At 45.2% G+C, this 17,123-nt stretch overlaps 1 long non-coding RNA gene across 1 annotated transcript in view; it reads right to left on the bottom strand.

The window, feature by feature from the left end:
* Positions 1 to 4,798: 4,798 nt before the first annotated feature.
* The window catches only part of LOC149971610 (uncharacterized), a 124,026-nt gene continuing 111,701 nt past the window's right edge, over positions 4,799 to 17,123 (bottom strand). Inside the window, exon 2 of the long non-coding RNA XR_016491636.1 lies at positions 4,799 to 4,981. This is a non-coding gene — a long non-coding RNA (uncharacterized LOC149971610). The remainder of the gene's footprint in view (positions 4,982 to 17,123) is intronic.

Below are 17,123 nucleotides of genomic sequence, written 5' to 3'. Positions count from 1 at the left end.
TGCTACAGACGTATATCTATCCTACCCTGCCTTTCTAAGGTCTTCGAAAGCCAAGTCAACAAACAGATTACCAAACATTTCGGATCCCACCGCACCTTCTCCGCTATGCAATCTGGTTTCAGAGCTGGTCATGGGTGCACCTCAGCCACGCTCAAGGTCCTAAACGATATCTTAACCGCCATCGATAAGAAACAATACTGTGCAGCCGTATTCATTGACCTGGCCAAGGCTTTCGACTCTGTCAATCACCAGAACCTCATCAGTCTTTTGAGGGGGAATAGGTTTTGTCGTGCCCTCTTGACGACTGTCTTGGTGTGTTTGGACCATGATAGTTTGTTGGTGATGTGGACACCAAGGAACTTGAAGCTCTCAACCTGCTCCACTGGGCGTGCTCGATCCTCTTTTTTCTGTAGTCCACAATCATCTCCTTTGTCTTGATCACGTTGATGGTGAGTTTGTTATCCTGTCACCACACTGCCAGGTCTTTGACTTTCTCCCTATAGGCTTTCTCATTGTTGTCAGTGATCAGGCCTACAACTCTTGTGTCGTCGGAAATCGTAATGGTGGTGTTGGAGTCGTGCCTAGCCATGCAGTCATGGGTGTACAGGGAATACAGGAAGGGCAGATGTGTTGTTACTCGAGGTCGACTGATTTTGATTTTTCAACTCCGATACCGATTATTGGAGGACAAAAAAACTGATACCGATTAATCGGCCGATTTTTAAAATGTATTTGTTATAATGACAATTACAACAATACTGAATTAACACTTATTTTAACTTAATATAATACATCAATAAAATCAATTTAGCCTCAAATAAATAGTGAAACGTTCAATTCGGTTTAAATAATGCAAAAACAAAGTGTTGGAGAAGAAAGTAAAAGTGCAATATGTGCCATGTAAGAAAGCTAACGTTTAAGTTCCTTGCTCAGAACATGAGAACATGAAAGCTGGTGGTTCCTTTTAACATGAGTCTTCAATATTCCCAGATAAGAAGTTTTAGGTTGTAGTTATTATAGGAATTATAGGACTATTTCTCTCTATACCATTTGTATTTCATATACCTTTGACTATTGGATGTTCTTATAGGCACTTTAGTATTGCCAGTGTAACAGTATAGCTTCCGTCACTCTCCTCGCTCCTCCCTGGGCTCGAACCAGGAACACGACTACAACAGCCACCCTCGAAGCAGCGTTACCCATGCAGAGCAAGGGAAACAACTACTCCAAGTCTCAGAGCGAGTGACGTTTGAAACGCTATTAGCGCGCACCCCGTTAACTACACCAGCCTAATCTCGGGAGTTGATAGGCTTGAAGTGAAACAGCAGAGCTGCTGGCAAAACACACAAAAGAGCCCGGCGGCCCAAACTGTTGCATATACCCTGACTCTGCGTGCAATGAACGCAAGAGAAGTGACACAATTTAACCTGGTTCATATTGCCTGCTAACCTGGATTTCTTTCCGTTCCGTATTTTAACTAACGGGTGGCATCCTTCAGTCTAAATATTCCTGTTGCATATACCCTGACTCTGCGTGCAATGAACGCAAGAGAAGTGACACAATTTAACCTGGTTAATATTGCCTGCTAACCTGGATTTCTTTCCGTTCCGTATTTTAACTAACGGGTGGCATCCTTCAGTCTAAATATTCCTGTTACATTGCACAACCTTCAATGTTATGTCATAATTACGTAAAATTCTGGCAAATTAGTTCGCAATGAGCCCGGCGGCCCAAACTGTTGCATATACCCTGACTCTGCGTGCAATGAACGCAAGAGAAGTGACACAATTTAACCTGGTTAATATTGCCTGCTAACCTGGATTTCTTTTCGCTAAATATGCAGGTTTAAAAATGTATACTTCTGTCTATTGATTTTAAGAAAGGCATTGGTGTTTATGGTTAGGTACACGTTGGAGCAACGACAGTCCTTTTTCGTGAATGCGCACTGCATCGATTATATGCAACGCAGGACACGCTAGATAAACTAGTAATATCATCAACAATGTGTAGTTATGATTGATTAAGTTTAATGCCAGCTAGCAACTTACCTTGGCTTCTTACTGCATTCACGTAACAGGCGGGCTCCTCGTGAGGCAGGTGGTTAGAGCGTTGGACTAGTTAACCGTAAGGTTGCAAGATTGAATCCCAGAGCTGACAAGGTAAAAATCTGTCGTTCTGCCCCTGAACAAGGAAGTTAACCCACTGTTCGTAGGCCGTCATTGGTACATTAAAAACAGCGGTCTGTGGTTATGTCACATTATGTAGACGGGCTGTAATGTCCTTTGACAGAGAGAGAAGGAGTTTAGAGGATTTATACGGCAGGTCTTTAAAGCTGTCCCATAACGTAACCTTTCTAGGTTTGTGTCAATACTAATCTATATGAAGGGACAGCTGACAACCGATTAACCCTAAATATGCCTGTCCTCTAAACAATCTGGTGTTTCAGCTCAGCTTAGTGAATGTAACCTACAGTAACATCATCAGATATGTAGGTAGAACAGGTATGTAGAACAGAGGACAGTATTGTACTGAAACATTCCGTATTGTTGAGCAAACTGCCACAAGGTAATCTAATCTACATGGATCATATATGTTGTGTTTTGTTTCCTTAATAAACCTTTTGTTTTGGAGGTCAGCCTCACAACTTCAACACATGTAGATCGTATCAAGCCATGATGTTCCCTAAAATCGGCGTAGCAGCGTCACTCTATGTCTATTCCCCACCTGTTGTAACGTTATGTGCAGTCTTGTAGAACTGCTCGCTCACTCCCCATACACGCCAGACCCCCCATACTACAATACAGCTATTTGGAAGAAGGAGAAAAAAAATATTCTCTTTGAAAGAAAAACCACAAAGTCTGATGAAATCACTCTGTACGGCCTTAATTCTACCATTAGGCGATCGGCAATGAGAGACAGCGAGAGGCAGTGCTAAGGCAATTGGCTGGGCCTCTGCTCTATATTCACAGGCCCAGGTTGAGGCTGGGGGACCTGCTGAGAAAATAGTGTCGTAATCAGGAGCCACATGTTCTGCCTGATCAGGTACGCTGGCCCCCACTCCTCTCTCTCCCTCTCTCCCCTCCTCCTCCCTTCCTCTCCTCCCCGCCCGTGACTCCCTTCCCTCTCCCTGGCCAGTAAGGAGATCCTAATGAGAGTTTGGATGTACTGAGCTCCTCATATGTGAGGAACTTGGCAGGAGGGAGGAGAGACGAGGCCTGAGGTGGGGGTGGGAACGAGAGGTAGAGAGTTGGGGAGGGGCTGTTTTTTTTGTTCAGACATTTCATTATTCAGGTTGGCTGAACTAAATTCTAAACCCATAAAATTCGTATCCCCTCTGGTGTCCATTTGCATATATTTTGCCACCCCCCCCCCTGGCCTCCCAATTCCCCTTTTTTCCTCAGAAAGTGAAAGAGAGGGCGAAGCAACCAGGCCCGTCTAGGCTTTAAGATGTCACCATGGTGTGAAATATGGATGAACAAGCAGGGGCTTTGAAACTCCAACTGACCCCCCTTTTTACACACACACACTCACACCTCTATACCCCTGTCCTACCTATACCAGAGAAGCCACTCTTTGTAATGCTAATTTTGCAACTTTTTCTCAAACTTACAAATGCTCATTTACAACGTTCAACAGTTATATGGTTTGTAGTTTTTCCACAATGACATATGCTGAAGAATATTTGTTTAAATCACAATTGAACAAGTGTTTGTGATAGGGAAACAGTAACTGACTTGACATAACATCGAGTTAAACCTACACTAACAATATTCCAGGGAAATATTTGATAAAAACGTCTAAAGTCCATTTTAATTGTCCCAATTTTACACTCACATTGGTGAAAGTTGGGGATACATTTTCAGACAGAAATGTTTGAAGCCAGGTTCTAATATTCAATTTGGGATGTGTGCCCAATAGCTTATATATGATGAAGAGAACACACAGGTAGATGGAGGGTGGGCACATGTTCTGTCTGAGAAGCTAGTTGGTTATAACAACTACAACAACACACACCCATGCAGATAGCCAGCCATAGGAAACACCTGTTTGTTTGACTAGCTGAGTTGAGCTTTTTGTTTTGAACTGTGCCGTGCTCTGGTCCAATGGCACTTGTTTTATGGCCCATATCTGTGGAACTGTGGATGGGGCATGGGGGCTGAAGTTGGATGGTGATGGTGAGGAGGGGGCATTTAGTCACATGGGATTTGCTTCTGCTGTCACCCCTCGTCCCCCCTGCAGGAGCCCCTCTGCCTCCCACACGCCTCCCTTGGCCCGCTCCCCGGTGCTCAGGCAGAATGCAGCGTCAGGAGGCTGAGCACTGAGCGGCCATTGTGTGTGCTAACCAAAGCGGAATGGCAGGGTGACAAAAGGGGGAGGAGTGGACTCAGGGCGCACAAAGCCAGGGGGAGGAGAGGAGAGGGGTGGTAGAGGAATAGGAGGAGGGGTGGAGAGATGGGGTGCGTATGGCTGGGGGCTAAATAGATCCAGTTAGCACCAAATACTCCATGCACCCCCAAAACTCCCTACAACCCCTCTCCCCCTCTGTACCCCTCTCTTCCCACTCTGTCCTCCTGGGATGTATGTGGGCTGGGGGGAAATACAACAACTGAAACTGCAAACTCATTGTTGTTTTTACTTTCATGAATCTGTCTTCAAAGTGGCCAAAATACGTAGATGGTATGTATCAGTAGTCACCATTGACCTAAATTCCTATCAAACTGGCCTGTGAGCATTCTGTCTCTCTGTCTAACTAACAGGTGTTGCTGACATCCTAAAATAGACACAAAATACTTGCGGCTCAGTTCACAAACTTTCAACATATACTGTACGTTTGGAATGAAACGGTGGGACAGATAATCTCATTCATATTTGAGATCCAATTTGACATCTGACATTGACATTTTATTTGAGGAACTTGTTCTATATCCTCCTTTTTCAACTTCCCCAATACAGTCATGTCAGTGATTGATTGCTGAGGGCCCTGTGGTGTTTGAGAGAGAGAGAGAGAGAGAGGGAGAAAGAGTGAGAGAGAAATATAATTTGTACAGCATTACCACTCTAAACCAACCACTAACCCTTCATAGAGAAGACCTGAGTGAAGAGACCACTCTAAACCAACCACTAAACCTTCATAACCCTTCATTATCACAGTGCCATCCGTTTTGTTACTAAAGCACCTTATACCACCCACCACTGCGACCTGTATGCTCTAGTCGGCTGGCCCTCGCTACATGTTCGTCGCCAGACCCACTGGCTCCAGGTCATCTACAAGTCTATGCTAGGTAAAGCTCCGCCTTATCTCAGTTCACTGGTCACGATGGCAACACCCACCCGTAGCACCATTATTATGAGCTCCCCTCAGGTGTATCTCACTGATCATCCCTAAAGCCAAAACCTCATTTGGCCGCCTTTCCTTCCAGTTCTCTGCTGCCTGCAACTGGAACGAATTGCAAAAATCTCTGAAGTTGGAGACTTTTATCTCCCTCACCAACTTTAAACATCTGCTATCTGAGCAGCTAACCGATCGCTGCAGCTGTACATAGTCCACCGGTATATAGCCCACCCAATTTACCTACCTCATCCCCATACTGTTTTTATTTTATTTACTTTTCTGCTCTTTTGCACACCAGTATCTCTACCTGCACATGTTCATCCGATCATTTATCACTCCAGTGTTAATCTGCTAAATTGTAATTATTCACTCCTATGGCCTATTTATTGCCTACCTCCTCATGCCTTTAGCACACAATGTATATAAAAAAAAAATTATACTATGTTATTGACTTGTTTATTGTTTATTGTTTACTCCATGTGTAACTCTGTGTTGTTGTCTGTTCATACTGCTATGCTTTATCTTGGCCAGGGCGCAGTTGCAAATGAGAACTTGTTCTCAACTAGCCTACCTGGTTAAATAAAGGTAAAATAAAAAATAGAGAAGACCTGAGTGAAGAGACCACTCTAAACCAACCACCAACCCTTCATAGAGAAGACCTGAGTGAAGAGACCACTCTAAACCAACCACCAACCCTTCATAGAGAAGACCTGAGTGAAGAGACCACTCTAAACCAACCACTAACCCTTCATAGAGAAGACCTGAGTGAAGAGACCACTCTAAATCATCCACTAACCCTTCATAGAGAAGACCTGAGTGAGGAGACCACTCTAAACCATCCACTAACCCTTCATAGAGAAGACCTGAGTGAAGAGACCACTCTAAACCAACCACTAACCCTTCATAGAGAAGACCTGAGTGAAGAGACCACTCTAAACCAACCACCAACCCTTCATAGAGAAGACCTGAGTGAAGAGACCACTCTAAACCAACCACTAACCCTTCATAGAGAAGACCTGAGTGAAGAGACCACTCTAAATCATCCACTAACCCTTCATAGAGAAGACCTGAGTGAGGAGACCACTCTAAACCATCCACTAACCCTTCATAGAGAAGACCTGAGTGAAGAGACCACTCTAAACCAACCACTAACCCTTCATAGAGAAGACCTGAGTGAAGAGACCACTCTAAACCAACCACTAACCCTTCATAGAGAAGACCTGAGTGAAGAGACCACTCTAAACCATCCACTAACCCTTCATAGAGAAGACCTGAGTGAAGAGACCACTCTAAACCATCCACTAATCAGTGGCTTGGTATCAATACATCAAACACATGGCTTCAATGTGTTTGATGCCTTTCCATTTGCTCCGTTCCAGCCATTATTATGAGCTGTCCTCCCCTCAGCAGCCTCCTGTAAACAATATCTAAGGAAGTCTCAAGCTACTGCTCGCCTGAGGTCGAGTTCTCATAATAAGCTGCAGACCACATTACCTTCCCGAGAGAGTTTTCATCGATATTCTTTGTAGCTGTTTACATACCAACACAGTCAGAGAATGGCGCTAAGACAGCATTGAATGTGCTGTATTACGCCATAAGCAAACAAGAAAACACTCACCCAGAGGCAATGCTCCTAGTAGCCGGGGACTTTAATGCAGGGAAACTTAAATCAGTTTTACCTACTTTCTATTTTCTATTTTTTATTTCACCTTTATTTAACCAGGTAGGCTAGTTGAGAACAAGTTCTCATTTGCAAATGCCACCTGGCCAAGACGAAGCGTAGCAATTCGATACATACAACAACACAGAGTTACACATGGAATAAACAAAACATACAGTCAATAATACAGTAGAACAAAAGAAAACAAAAAGTCTATATACAGTGAGTGCAAATTAGGTAAGTTAAGGAAATAAATAGGCCATGGTGGCGAAGTAATTACAATATAGCAATTAAACACTGGAATGGTAGATCGGCAGAAGATGAATGTGCAGGTAGAGATACTGGGGTGCAAAGGAGCAAAATAAATAAATACCAGTATGGGGATGAGGTAGGTAGATAGATGAGCTAAACTACTTCTATGCTCGCTTCGAGGCAAATAACACTGAAACATGCATGAGAGCACCAGCTGTACCAGAGACTGTGTGATCACGCTTTCTGCAGTCAATGTGAGTAAGACCTTTAAACAGGTCAACATTCACAATGCCGCAGGGCCAGACGGATTACCAGGACGTGTATTGCGAGCATGCGCTGACCAACTGGCAAGTGTCTTCACTGACATTTTCAACCTCTCCCTGTCCGAGTCTGTAATACCAACATGTTTCAAGCAGACCACCATGTGCCGGTGCCCAAGAACACTAAGGTAACCTGCCTAAGTGACTACTGACCCGTAGCACTCACGTCTGTAGCCATGAAGTGCTTTGAAAGGCTGGTAATGGCACACATCAACAGCATCATCCTAGAAACCCTAGGCCCACTCCAATTTGCATGCCGCCCCAACAGATCCACAGATGATGCAGTCTCTATTGCACTCCACACTGCCCTTTCCCACCTGGACAAAAGGAACACCTATGTGAGAATGCTATTTATTGACTACAGCTCAGCACCATAGTGCCCTCAAAGCTCATCAATAAGCTAAGGACCCTGGGACTAAACACCTCCCTCTGCAACTGGATCCTGGATTTCCTGACGGGCCGTCCCCAGGTGGTAAGGGTAGGTAACAACACATCTGCTACGCTGATCCTCAACACGGTGGCCCCTCAGGGTGTGTGCTCAGCCCCCCACCGGGAACTCCCTGTTCACTCATGACTGCACGCAGGCACGACTCCAACACCATCATTAATTTTGCCGATGACACAACATTGGTAGGCCTGATCACTGACAACAACAAGACAGCCTATAGGGAGGAGGTCAGAGACCTGGCCGTGTGGTTCCAGGACAACAAACTCTCCCTCAACGAAATAATAATTAAAAATGTAAAAAAGGTTCAACATCTGCACCATCGAGAGCATCGACTAGATTTAAAAAAAAATATATAAAAAAATGGTTGATTCAATGTATAAAAACAAAAAGTATAAAAAATGGTTGATTCAATGTATAAAAACAAAAAGTATAGACATAATATAGTCATGCATTTTTTTCGTTCATTGGTTGATTCTCCTGCATTCCAAGATCGACAGGCGCGTGTTTTGGGCAAATGTTCAGGCTGTATACAGTGCCTTGCGAAAGTATTCGGCCCCCTTGAACTTTGCGACCTTTTGCCACATTTCAGGCTTCAAACATAAAGATATAAAACTGTATTTTTTTGGGAAGAATCAACAACAAGTGGGACACAATCATGAAGTGGAACGACATTTATTGGATATTTCAAACTTTTTTAACAAATCAAAAACTGAAAAATTGGGCGTGCAAAATTATTCAGCCCCTTTACTTTCAGTGCAGCAAACTCTCTCCAGAAGTTCAGTGAGGATCTCTGAATGATCCAATGTTGACCTAAATGACTAATGATGATAAATACAATCCACCTGTGTGTAATCAAGTCTCCGTATAAATGCACCTGCACTGTGATAGTCTCAGAGGTCCGTTAAAAGCGCAGAGAGCATCATGAAGAACAAGGAACACACCAGGCAGGTCCGAGATACTGTTGTGAAGAAGTTTAAAGCCGGATTTGGATACAAAAAGATTTCCCAAGCTTTAAACATCCCAAGGAGCACTGTGCAAGTGATAATATTGAAATGGAAGGAGTATCAGACCACTGAAAATCTACCAAGACCAGGCCGTCCCTCTAAACTTTCAGCTCATACAAGGAGAAGACTGATCAGAGATGCAGCCAAGAGGCCCATGATCACTCTGGATGAACTGCAGAGATCTACAGCTGAGGTGGGAGACTCTGTCCATAGGACAACAATCAGTCGTATATTGCACAAATCTGGCCTTTATGGAAGAGTGGCAAGAAGAAAGCCATTTCTTAAAGATATCCATAAAAAGTGTCAGATAAAGTTTGCCACAAGCCACCTGGGAGACACACCAAACATGTGGAAGAAGGTGCTCTGGTCAGATGAAACCAAAATTGAACTTTTTGGCAACAATGCAAAACGTTATGTTTGGCGTAAAAGCAACACAGCTCATCACCCTGAACACACCATCCCCACTGTCAAACATGGTGGTGGCAGCATCATGGTTTGGGCCTGCTTTTCTTCAGCAGGGACAGGGAAGATGGTTAAAATTGATGGGAAGATGGATGGAGCCAACTACAGGACCATTCTGGAAGAAAACCTGATGGAGTCTGCAAAAGACCTGAGACTGGGACGGAGATTTGTCTTCCAACGAGACAATGATCCAAAACATAAAGCAAAATCTACAATGGAATGGTTCAAAAATAAACATATCCAGGTGTTAGAATGGCCAAGTCAAAGTCCAGACCTGAATCCAATCGAGAAACTGTGGAAAGAACTGAAAACTGCTGTTCACAAATGCTCTCCATCCAACCTCACTGAGCTCGAGCTGTTTTGCAAGGAGGAATGGGAAAAAAAATTCAGTCTCTCGATGTGCAAAACTGATAGAGACATACCCCAAGCGACTTACAGCTGTAATCGCAGCAAAAGGTGGCGCTACAAAGTATTAACTTAAGGGGGCTGAATAATTTTGCACGGACAATTTTTCAGTTTTTGATTTGTTAAAAAAGTTTGAAATATCCAATAAATGTCGTTCCACTTCATGATTGTGTCCCACTTGTTGTTGATTCTTCACAAAAAAATACAGTTTTATATCTTTATGTTTGAAGCTTGAAATGTGGCAAAAGGTCGCAAAGTTCAAGGGGGCCGAATACTTTCGCAAGGCACTGTATCTACACTTTTCTGTCGAATAGCAACTGCTTGGCCTCTGACTGCAAGGCACTACAGAGGGTATTGCGAACGGCCCAGTACATCACTGGGGCCAATCTTCTTGCCATCCAGGACCTCTATACCAGGCAGAGAAAGGCCCTCCACGATCTCTATACATGTCAGAGAAAAGCCCTAAAAATTGTCAAAGACTCTTGCCACCCTAGCCATACATAGACGTTCTTTCTGCTACCGCACGGCAAGTGGTACCGGAGCGCCAAGTCTAGGTCCAAGAGGCTTCTAAAGCAGCTTCTACCCCCAAGCCATAAGACTCCTGAACATCTAGTCAAATGACTATCCAGACTATTCACATTGCCCCCCCCCCCCCCCCCCCAACACACCACTTCCACTTCCACTCTCTGTTATTATCTATGCATAGTCACTTTAATTTACTCTACCTACATGTACATACTACCTCAACTAACTGGGGCCCCCGCACATTGACTCTGTACCGGCACCCCCCTGTATTTTTTTACTGCTCCTCTTTAATTACTTGTTACTTTTTAATCTCTTATTCTTATCCATATTCTTTGAAACTGCATTGTTGGTTAAGGGCTTGTAAGTAAGCATTTCACTGTAAGATCTACACCTGTTGTATTCGGCGCATGTGACAAATACAATTTCATTTGATTTGTGGAGCACATCCACTCCAAACAGAATTCTAGTAGTAGTATCACTCTGGTCTACGCCAATGGGGCTTAGCCTGTTTGGGTTCAACTAGATACTGGATCTCTCCTTCTGTCCCAAACTGACTGTGGGGACAGCCAGCCAGTGAGATGTCTGCATTAGATACATGTCTCAGTGTTTCCATGGAGATAACCTCCAGATGGCCTCCAGTCATGGATGTCCCCTGGCCCACCCCTTGGCTGGTCACCAAAACCACAAAGGGCCACAGGGCCATTTTGAAGAGGCCTCTCTTGCTCGTCGGGCCCTTCCTCACCCCCTCTAATGCAAGGTGGACTCAGGAACATCAAAGGGATGCTCTATAGAAACTCCCCTCTCGATCCTGACTACCCCCCTCCCCCATCACCCCTCCTCCCTCTCACCTACCCTCATATACACACTTACCATTTGAAAACCCTCTTCATTCCTGCGGACCTCACCCTTTTCACATCTATTTACAAACCCCACTGTAGGGCCCAATGGCAGTGTCCCTTTTGTCTGGTTGTTAGCAACCGGGTTAGGAAGTAGCTTGCTGGGTTGTTTTACGTTATCTTTTGTGATGTTGAACTAGAGGGTCAGACTCATCGAAAGCCCTCAGGGCCACGCATAGGTCATATAACAGTAGTGAACTGTTAGGGTCAACCCAGGAAATCCACATCACACTTTCTTTACCATCACTCCTACAAGGTGTGTTTTGCCCAGAACTCGTACATTTGTGTCTCTGGACAGTACAGGTTGTCTTGGCCCTACCTCACCTCCAGTAGTGCAGTCAGAGCCCTCTCCATCAGAACCATGTCCCTGCCAGCCATTATCCATGCAGCCTGTAAATCGGCCCGCAATCAGGGCCCCATGGCTCTTGGAGCCCTCACCTCGCCACTCCAGATGATTCCCCTGGCTGATTGGGCTAACTGGACTCCTGTCTGTGGAGGCATTAGCATGGATTGTTTTCTGGATGGCACACTGATGGAGCTGTATTAGCATTCACACCTCACCTCACCTCACCTCTGCTGAGACCCTGGGCTTCAGGAGGGGAGTCCTCACAAGTGGTTCGACTGGAACCGAAAGGTCTCCAGACTAGCGGGTTGGTCTACTGGAGACTGGTCCGTCTGGGTTTAGATTTCTTTAGATAAGAGACATTTCTGTTGTTTACAATTGTGTCTTGTGGGTTGTGACTTAACACAGTATGAAGCTCACTCCCCAACTCGGTGAGACATAGAGTAGGTACTCTGCAGCAATCAGAGACTGACCCATGGCTGGTGTCTTACCGTGATGCCTACGGAGAAGGTCTGATGTGCTCTGTGTCTGTGGTTTTAGATAGGTAGGGATGAGAAAATGGGTTTGTGAGTGGCGATATCATCAAGCTTTCATATGAGTGAGTGAATTGAGTTGGTTTCCGTTTGTGAGACTGTGAATCTGTGAGACAGAGAAAGAATTAGAGAGTGAGCGGTTGAGTGAATGTGTTTGGCTTGTGATTAGCAGCCCCCCCCACACCCCCCCTACATACACACACAACCATACACACACATCTCAACCTCTCTCTCTGGCTGAGTTATGCCCGGAGACAGCCATTGTCTAGAGCCTTGTGGAATCCTGGTGACATCACAGTTGCTCAGGCTCTAGTGCGCTTAGTGACCACTCAGCTCTGGACAGACCTCATGTCTGGCTACACACACAAACACACACACACACACACACACACACACACACACACACACACACACACACACACACACACAGGAGAGGGGGTACGAGGGGGAGGACAGAGAGGGGGTTGAGTGAGAGCTGTTGGGGAGGGGGGGAGAGAGAGAGAGAGGGATAGGGAGAGATTTGGGGTATTGGGGGGAGAGAGGGGAGAGTCAGGGGGGGGGGGGGGGTCATGTGGAGTGTTTTGGGTTCTTATAGTTAGCCAAATCAACCCACAATGTACAAACATCCAGCAGACCTGTCTCCCACCAAAAGCTGTACATAGGGCAGAACGAAAAAAGTGCCAAACTTCCTATATTTAGAACAACATTATCTCATTCAGACTAGGGGGTAGATTCAATCTGTTGCGCTGAAGATCTGCCCTATATCCCATTATAAATGCATAGGTAATTTCCGATTGAGCTGACATATGCAGCCTTTACTGTGAATGCTCTAAAGGCTGCATTAAATTGCGCTTGAATAATTGAATAAACCACATTTTATATTATGTAGAAATATCTAATGCTATAAGACATATCTGGTTCATCAGTGATGGGAAACCAGAAAGGAAGTTGGTTGCATTGGCAATCTGACCCTAGAAACAGAGGAGATACTCAAAGAATATAATTTACTGTCAGATATAGGAATCAGACACAGGTCCTCTCTAGGAATTACTGTGTGTGTGTGTGTGTGTGTGTGTGTGTGTGTGTGTGTGTGTGTGTGTGAGAGAGAGAGACGGAGAGAGAGGCGGAGTGAGAGAACGAGAGACAGAGACAGAGAGAGACAGAAAGAGATGGAGCGAGAGAGAGCAGAAATGGGCCTCCGGTGTAATCTTGCGCTATGTGTCTGAGCTGGTCTTTCTTTCCGCTTATTAGGACTGTCTCTGTTAGTAATCATGATCAAGTTTACTGTCTGTCTCTCTACGTGTCACAGAGTTGTAGAGAGGGTCAGAATGTTCAGCAAAAGAGTGGAACATGTTAATCATTTTGTGGTTATCATTTATAGTGAGGTTATGTGGCAGCTGCTATATTTGAATGTGCGAGTGAGCGGTGTGTGTGTGTGTGTGTGTGTGTGTGTGTTTATTTCAATGTGTGTGTATGCTTTTTACTGTATGTGTGTTTATTTTGCTGTGTGTATGTGTTTTGCTGTGTGCGTCAGATTGTGTGTGTGTATTGTGGGGCAGTGGGCGGTGGTGGTGGGATGCCAGCTCCCAGGAAGCTCAGGGCTATAGAAACCTGAGCCAGCAACTCCTGAGACAATGAGAGAAACACGTGAGGTTCTGGCACATGGTGGCTTGGATTACCTACCTGTCCTGCCTCACTGGGCCCCACTCTGCCTGCCTGCCCTCCTCGCTCACTGAACTGTTGGCCCTGGGAGCATAGTTGCCCCCTCCCTGTTAACTCCCTGAACCGCTCTATCTCCCTCCCTCTTTTCCCTCTTTCCTTCTCTCCCTCTCTCATTTACTCCCTCTATTTTCATACTTTCCTTCATTACATCCCTCTATTATCTCCCAAACTCTTCCTCTACCCTGTCATCTCCCTTTTTTTTTTATATCTGCCCCTCTTGTTTCCTCTCATTCTCTCACTCGTTTTCCATCTTCCACTCTCTTACACCACCCCATCTCTCTGTCTGTCTCTCTCTCTGTTTTTCTCTCTGTCCTCCCCTCTCTCGCTCTCTGTCTCTCTCAATCCTGCTCCTCAGGCTGACTGATGCTCCAGACAAAGGGTGTCCCCTACCATCCATCCACAGGTGAGCTCTCTTATACTGGGCAAACCAGACTTTCAAGTCTCCCATACTAACATACACATATGTATTGGGCCGGGCTCCTCTTACCTGTGCAAATAGAATTGACTAGGGTAAGAGAGAGTGAGAAGGTGAGAAAAAGGTGGGTGACAGACAGAGAGAGGGAAAAGAGAGAGAGAAGGAAAGAAAAAGATAGTCAAATGAAGTCTACCTGCCATGTTACTCAGAATACCACATAGCTGAGCAAACACCCAGCACCACAACACCTCACCTGGGTTCTCCTCCACCTTTCACTCCTTTGTTTTCGCTCTTAACCAACTATCCCTCTCTTTCTAATGCTGGCCGTACAGCCATAGGGGTATAGGTTCCACAGTTGAAATGAAGAATATCAAATAGAAAAGGACAAAAGGAAGGCAGAAATAGTGAAAACGTCACATCTGTCTTTGTCTCTCGCTCTCTCGCTCATGCTCTCTCGCTCTCTCGCTCATGCTCTCTCGCTCTTTTGCTCATGCTCTCTCGCTCTCTTGCTCATGCTCTCTCGCTCGCACGCTCGCTCTCTCTCTCTCGTGCTCTCTCTCTCGTGCTCTCTCTCTCTCTCTGGTGCTCTCGCCCTCTCTCTGGTGCTCTCGCTCTCTCTCTAGTGCTCTCTCTCTCTCTCTCTCGTGCTCTCTCTCTCGTGCTCTCGCTCTCTCTCTCTCTCTCGTGCTCTCGCTCTCTCTCTCTCTCTCGTGCTCTCGCTTTCTCTCTCGTGCTCTCGCTCTCTCGTGCTCTCTCGCTCTCTCTCTTCCTCTGTCTGTCTGTCTGTCTGTCTGTCTCTGTCTTTCTCTCTGTCTCTGTCTTTCTCTCTGTCTGTCTTTCTCTCTCTGTCTGTCTCTCTCTGTCTCTCTCTGTCTGCAGGTTGAGACCTGAAAGACGTGCCAGACCCTCTGCCAAACGTCGTCCTCCACCTCGCCCTGCAGACATTGGTATACACACACGCAAAACACACACACGCACATGAAACACACACACAACATGAAACATACTAAACTTACTAATAAACATGTATAGTTTCACAATTACACCCATCTATGCATGCATGCAAACATACACATACACACACTCTTTCGACATCATTCCCTCATTCACATCCACACCCATGTAAACACCTTCACTCCTTCACAGTCAATCTCCCTCACACACACAAACAAACTGTTTTTCATGGTTTGGGATAGACCCCTTAGTTCCAGTAAGGGGAAATCTTAACACTATAGCATACAAGGACATTCTAGACTATTCTGTGCTTCCAACTTTGTTGCAACAGTTTGGGAAGGCTCTTTCCTGTTTCAGCATGACAATGCCTCCGTGAACAAAGCGAGGTCTATAGAGAAATGGAGAGAAATGGTTTGTAGAGATCTGTGTGGAAGAACTTGACTGGCCGGCACAGAGCCCTGACCTCAACCCTATCAAACACCTTTGGGATGAATTGGATTGCCGACCAGGCCTAATTGCCCAAGGCCTAATTGCCCAAAATAAAGTGCCCTACCTCACTAATGCTCTTGTAGCTGAATGGAAGCAAGTCCCTGCAGCAATGTTCCAACGTCTAGTGGAAAGCCTTCCCAGAAGAGTGGAGGCTGTTATAGCAGAAAAGCGGGGACCAACTCCATATTAATGCCATGATTTTAGAATGAGATGTTCGACAAGCAGGTGTCACCATATCTTTGGTCATGTAGTGTGTATAAAAATCATTAGGCTGTATGTATTTTTAGAAATTGGCCAATTGTAATGGTATTTTATTGTAATCAAATCAAATATTGTTGATCACATACACATGGTTAGAAGATGTTAATGAGAGTGTAGCAAAATGCTTGTGCTTCTAGTTCCGACAGTGCAGTAATATCTAAAAAGTAATCAAACAATTCCCCAACAACTACCGAATACACACAAACCTAAAGGGGTGAGTGAGAATATGTACATACAAGTGTATGGATGAATGATGGCCGAGCGGCATAGGCAAGATAGATGGTGCAGTAGATGGTATAAATGACAGTGTATATACATGTGATATGAGTAATGTAAGTTTAATTAAAGTGCCATTATTTAAAGTGCCAGTGTTTTAAAGTGACTAGTGATCAATGTATTAAAGTTGCCAGTGATTGGGTCTCAATGTAGGCAGCAGTTAGTGATTGCTGTTTAGCAGTCTGGTGGCCTTGAGAAAGAAGCTGTTTTTCAGTTTCTCGGTCCCAGCTTTGATGCACCTGTACTGACCTCACCTTCTGGATGGTAACGGTCTGGACAGGCAGTGGCTTGGGTGGTTGTTGTCCTTGATTTTATTTTTGGCCTTCCTGTGACATCAGGTGCTGTAGGTGTCATGGATGGCAAGTAGTTTGCCCCCGGTGATGCGTTGTGCAGACCACACCACCCTCTGGAGAGCCTTACGGTTGAGGGTGGAGCAGTTGTCGTACCAGGCTGTGATACAGCCCCACAGGTTGCTCTCGATTGTGCATCTATAAAAGTTTATCAGGGTTTTGGGTGACAAGCCAAATTTCTTCAGCCTCCTGAGTTTGCGCTTCTTCACCACAGTATCTGTATGGGTGGAGCATTTCAGTTTGTCTGTGATGTGTACGCCGAGGAACTTACCACTTTCCACCTTCTCCACTGCTGTCCCTTCGATGTGGATAGGGGGGTGCTCCCTCTGCTGTTTCCTGAAGTCCACGATCATCTCCTTTGTTTTATTGAAGTTAAGTGAGAGGTTGACTTCCTGACACCACAGACCGAGTGCCCTCATCTCCTCCCTGTAGGCTGTCTCGTTGTTGTTGGTAATCAAGCCCACTACTGTTGTGTC

This window comes from Oncorhynchus mykiss, chromosome 25 (assembly GCF_057628025.1).
Source record: "Oncorhynchus mykiss isolate SJ-2025 chromosome 25, ASM5762802v1, whole genome shotgun sequence".
Taxonomy (NCBI): Eukaryota; Metazoa; Chordata; class Actinopteri; order Salmoniformes; family Salmonidae; genus Oncorhynchus; species Oncorhynchus mykiss.
Note: the sequence above shows the minus strand (reverse complement) of the source record. Positions and strands in the feature narration are given on the sequence as shown.